The following is a 6000-nucleotide window of genomic DNA, read 5'->3' on the forward strand; positions in this document are numbered from 1 at the left end:
TAATCAATATTAACCTTGTTAATGCAGAGTCGGGAATGTTAAATGTCGGAGTCTTGAACCACTGAGTCACAGCATTTTACAGCTTTATCAGTACAAAATAGAACTGAAGGTACTTTATCTACCTTGAAACGCCCCTGCTACACTCGCTGCTCACTGTACAGTTCTCTGCCACCAGTTTTTACCAATCAGTCACACACACACAAACACACACCTATAATCTGAAAGGACCATGATCAAGGTCATTGAGTGGAATTTGACCAATTCAACAGAAACATTTCTGCAACAAATGTGACAATCATTTTGTGATAACACGATACACTAACTGCGAATAAATCATCTAATTACAGTTAAATTGTGGAGTAAATTATTAGATTTTCATCTGAGCATTAAATACCAGCATGTCTCATTGTCTGTGTGAGAGAGAGAAAGTTAACATGTTTCAGCAAATTGTCATCTTTTCTGTACAAAAGACGAGATTGTTGTTCTGTATCTTAAAAGGAAACATTTTAAGTACTTAGCAGCTGGCCACACACCTTGCATCTTTTCAGTAAGATTATCTTTGAGGGATGTAATTGTTTCTTTTCTACATGGACAGCTGGTAAATATTGGGTTAGGGTCAGTTCCTCAGAATCACAGAGAAAGAGCTTCTCTCTAAACTCACCAGCATGCACAGACACAAAACAATCACACAGGGAGAAATACAGGACAGAGAAACAAATTCCTCTATCCACAGCAGAGTCTCTGTGGACTAAAACACAACAAAGCCACAAATCATGGTATGCATGTTGTTAATGTACTGTAGCACACATTCAAAATATAAAACACAAGGAAAGAAGAAGAAATAAAACAAGGAATGAATCATTTTTATCACTGCATTGGAGTATCTTAACGTGAAGTGAATCACTGTGAAGCTGATGTTGATTAATGTGAAGTGAACAAAGTGAGAACTAGAGTAGCATGACAGGGCAAAAAAACAGAGAATAGGCTATTGTTCTTTAAGACTCTACAAATGTCATTCATAGCACATTTGAATGTCAACTTCTGTTTCCAGCAGGAACACATGAAGTTAACAGGTAGCAGATTTCTCGCAAACAAGATGATGACCAAACAGCAAAGTCCAACAGGCACCTGATAGAGACTCAAGAAAGTATTAGCCCAGATTATCACTGATTGTGAAACCTCACTGACTGATGAACTGTAAAGTTGTGTAAAGCAGATCTGTTGCAAACACTTCAGCAGGCATGTGTCAACAAATATGTTGTATTTTAGACATATTATTATTTATTACAAAGCTTAAATGACACAGAAGAGATGTGATTAGGCAGTGCTACCACACAAGGTGCAAGATCTGAGATGAATTAATGAATAAGATGAGCAAAGACGCAACAAAAACACAAATTCATTTTTTTTGTGGGGTCTTTTTTCTTACTCAGTTAATCCTCAGCAGAAGCCCAAATCTACAAATACACAGCAGGATTCATTATTTCATCTATTACATATAATCTTGATTTTGAGATAGAAAATCCTTTCTATACCCTCTATTTTGTTTATGTGTTTATAATGTAACTTTGCAGTAAATCTTCTACTTTAACACAAGGATACAGATCATACTCTGGTCATTTGGAAGGAGTATGTTGGCTCATGCTGTGGTCTATCGGAGACTCTATTGGAGTCACAAATTTTCCCACCTCCAGGGTACTTAAAGAATAATATATCCCAGCACCAGAGCCAAAAACATGAACATGAACTGAGCTTCCACAAATAACAAATGTTATAGAAAGTAAAATAAAAAAGGCACCACACAAGAGTTTTGACCATGCCCTCTGCAAAGGTTTCCTGTGATTGTTTTGCTGGTTTTATAGATAAACGAGACTTCAGCACTGTGATCCTACATGTTGACAGCAAGGGCTGTGGTATATGTATGTAGTATGAAGTGTCAGAATGTGGTTGTTGTGCGCTGACTTCTGTTTTCTGACTTCTGACACTGTTTTCCCTGAAAGGAGAACATTCCTTTCCTCTCTTGAAGTATCCTGATAATTCTGCGGCTCTTATCAGGGAGCTTTGAGCTTTGTTTTACTACTTAATGAGCTGTCAAACTATTTATATCTGTTAATACAGATAAAGTGGAGCTGTTGTGAAAGACCAAAATAGCGACTAATTGGATGGAAATATTTTAAGTCATAAGGCAAATAAACAATAAATACAGACTCTAATATCTTTAGATATATATCTTCAGACTTTAATATCAGGATGCTGACAACAAATCCAGTCTGAGAAAGAGTTCTCCAGGAAAGACTTTTCTTTGGGTGTGTATATATTTTTTTACTTTTTAAAGACAAAATACAGAGAATATGACAACACAAAAGGTACAATCTACAAAGAAAAAGTGTTGTTGACTTATAAATGTGGAAAAGTTTGTAATCTTTTAAAATAGCATGACCAAAACTCATGTTGTGAGTGACATTATATGTGAAGAGCGGGATATCAATATTCTGCACATGTGCATCAAAAACATTGATGGAGTGTGGCTTTTTTTTTTTAATAAATATCTAAACATTTCTCACCATGAATTATTATTTGGGTCCTTATGAAACTCCCTGAATGTTTCCAAAATCCCTCTTACTAAAAACATATAGGGTGGGCAAAGGTTTGTAAAGGTGACACAGACAGTGAAGCTATCACAGTGCAACAGTGAGAGCAGAAGTGTCAGTGAAGCAGAAGTTAAGGTAAAAAAGCAGAAATGAATGAGAGATTAATGTGCTTGATACCATGACAGGACATTCTGCATGAAAAGGCAATTGTGGGTCAGCACACTTAAATGCTCCTGTTGATTTGTGTTTAATTAAGCAGCTTTTTCAACTTCACTTCTGAAGGTTCTGAATGTTTGTGGGACAACTGCTTCGACTTGTCTGGGTACTGTCTACAAATGGCACGTCATAGAATAACAAACCTGACATGCTCATTTTCATGTGAGTGCAGCCAATATTTCAGTGTAGGCAACACATTTTGGTTTATGTGACAGTTTAGGGACTTATCTTCAGCTGAAACACAATTTATGATTTTATAGTGTAGCTCAGTGGTTTATGAAGTATACTAGTTATAAAGGTTGAGTGAGCTAAGCTCTATTGTTATTTCTAAATAGTAATGCAGTGGGACATTTATCACTGACATGTTGGTGAATATGAACTTTAAATGATCCCAGATCCCTCTACTATTTCTTTCCTTGTATGTTTTTTCTTCTTTGGAGATAACTCCACATGGATTGTAGCTTAAAATATGTTATACTGTGTCATTATTTATTGGTAAGTGTGTGTAATCTTGTGCATATATATTATGTTTCTTCTATTTTTAGGGTGCCTTTTTAACATCTGGCCAGGAACAACAGATGAAAATAACTGGCCCATCTCATTTATAGTTCTTTTTGTTTAGTTATTCAATAAGCATTGTCCCTGTCAAATAAAATCATTTAATAAATGAAATAAAAATACATGCAGCATGCAGGACAATTTAAGCAGGTTGAGTATAAGCGCATCATTGCTTTATTTAATCACTCTCTTTGAGAATAATGTGTTTTCTGTCAACAGCTCAATTAAAAAAAGATAATATACCATGAAGGAAGAGCAAAAACCTGAACCCTTCATTTGAAGTTTGGTAGTCAAACTGGGCAAACACTTTCCATTTACTTTCTTCATAGAATGAGATGTTTCATCAGTCCAAATCTTTCTATTATAGTTAAAAAAAACATCACTAACTTTCATGTAATGAATGCGTGCATGTGCAGGCACTGTGAAAAGAGCAGGACTTGGTTCGCTGTGCTCTGTATAGCATGAAGAAGAGCTGGCGTTAACTGTCTGGACACTCAGCTTCATTACACAGTGAAGAAGTAAAACCACAGTACTCAGGGACGCAAGGTCGGAAAGTCTGTCCATTTTCAAGTCAAATGGAAGAACAACCTTAACTTTAAAACTGTCACGGACAATCTCGGTGTATCATGATAAGGATTTGGTTCCACATTCAGTCTTTTTAATTATTGTTTGTTTGTCTCATTTGACCAATGTTTACTGAATCTCAGATTATTATTTTTACATATTTGGGAGGATTTTATATAAACCAATTGGCCTCCTTCCTCCCCTGCTTATATCCATTTATTTTGAAATAAACAAAATAAACTGTTGTTTTAAATGTATATGGATATATTATATGCATTTTACTGTGATATTTTTAATTGTGTGAATAACACAACACTAAATCTACTATTGTGGTGAAATTTTCCAACCTGCTGCCAATATAATGCAACTTATATGAAATAAAGGCAGTATTTCAAATAATTTCACCACTTAAGAAAGTGACGATAGAAGAATATTGTTGAAAAAAGTCAATTAGCATCAGAAACATCATGCTGGCAGCTTTTTATATGTGGTTTAAGGTGTCACAATATTCAGTAGAATAAAAAATGCACACTCAACCGCCAGTTGCCTTTTCTTCTCTCAGTTGGGTCTGAAACATGTCCTCCCCTGGGCCTCTGTCTCATGCCATCACTATGGTGACAGCTCACAGCATGCTTTATCCCAGCAGACACATCTCCCATAGCAATGAATGCTTGGAGACACAGCAAGGGAGGCCAGGTTCTCCAAGCCTTTAGACTGATGGTTTGTTTTTATGTTCCTGTATATGACAGGAGCCACAGACATAAGGACAAAAATCCACTGCACTGATCACAAACCAAACCAAGGGACGGGGGGGGGGGTGTAACAGACGTTTACAGCACTGATGTGTACAGTGTGGGATGAAGACCACCTGTAAATAAATGTCCTTGTAGCCTAATACCTTGCTGAGCTCCTTTGGGACTATTGTGTCTGTAAGACTCAAGATGTTATAAATACTTGTTAAGTTTCAGAACTTATAACTAACAAATGATTAAAGTTCATACAACTGAACCTACAAACTGCAATAATGAGGTGTTGAGACCAGGCAAAGTAAAATAAACCACTGGAAATGCATGCTAATAAAAACAAATATCATCATTTTACTTGATATTGATCTGCATCTCTACTTGTCAAAGAACACTTCACAAGGCACAACACTGTTCGACAAAAGCATCAAAGCACTGTAACAGAATATACAGAAAAGTAGTAAGATACAATACACATTAGTAAACTCTCCTGTTGTACAGTAGGAAACAATATACAATGCAGCAGTAGTCCCCAACATAACACATGGTGTTTTAGCTATAAATGAGGTGACAGCAGCCTGCTGAGGGAGACATCCACATATCAAAACAGACACAGGTTTGATCCCTACAAACTCGTCTATGAATGTCCCTACAAGACAATGAATGACCTGTTCTCACAGGGAGCAGCTCTATGTAATGTAGTAAGGAAATCATTTTGTTGGGGGTGAGAAGGTGTAGCCCTCATTGTGACACTGTGGCGCCGCCTAGTGGCTCAAGAAAACAATGCGTAGCCTATGTTTTTTGTTCTGGTTGCAATTTTTCCCCCGCCCTTTATTGTCAAAATGCAAAGTGCATACACTTAAGACAGAAACAGCGTGTTTCAGTCACTTCAATCATGTTGGATTAGTACATTAAGACGAAAAAAATGATTTGAATCCATGTGATCATGTGAAATCAAGAAAAGTAAACAAGTCTAGGATCGTGTTCAATCAACATAAATTAATGAAGCAAAGAAGACTCTTCAACATTTAAAGATACTTTATATGTAAATTCATACCGTTAACTGGGGCTTAATCTTAATATACATACACATAACGAAATGTACCATATTTACCATAAAATAAAGTTGTTTTTATCAGCTTTGACTTTGGAAGTGGGTGCAAATGTATTCCCTTAGATTGTAGGGTCAAAACAAAATAGTCATACTAAATCACAGTAGAAATAAAGATGTTTTATGTTCATGTTCTTCTTGGTTACAATTGTCACAATCGGGATATTTACTCTCATTTTTACAGAGCCTGAGAGACCAAACGCAGGGAAGAGAACGC

This window comes from Siniperca chuatsi, linkage group LG14 (genome assembly GCF_020085105.1).
Source record: "Siniperca chuatsi isolate FFG_IHB_CAS linkage group LG14, ASM2008510v1, whole genome shotgun sequence".
Taxonomy (NCBI): Eukaryota; Metazoa; Chordata; class Actinopteri; order Centrarchiformes; family Sinipercidae; genus Siniperca; species Siniperca chuatsi.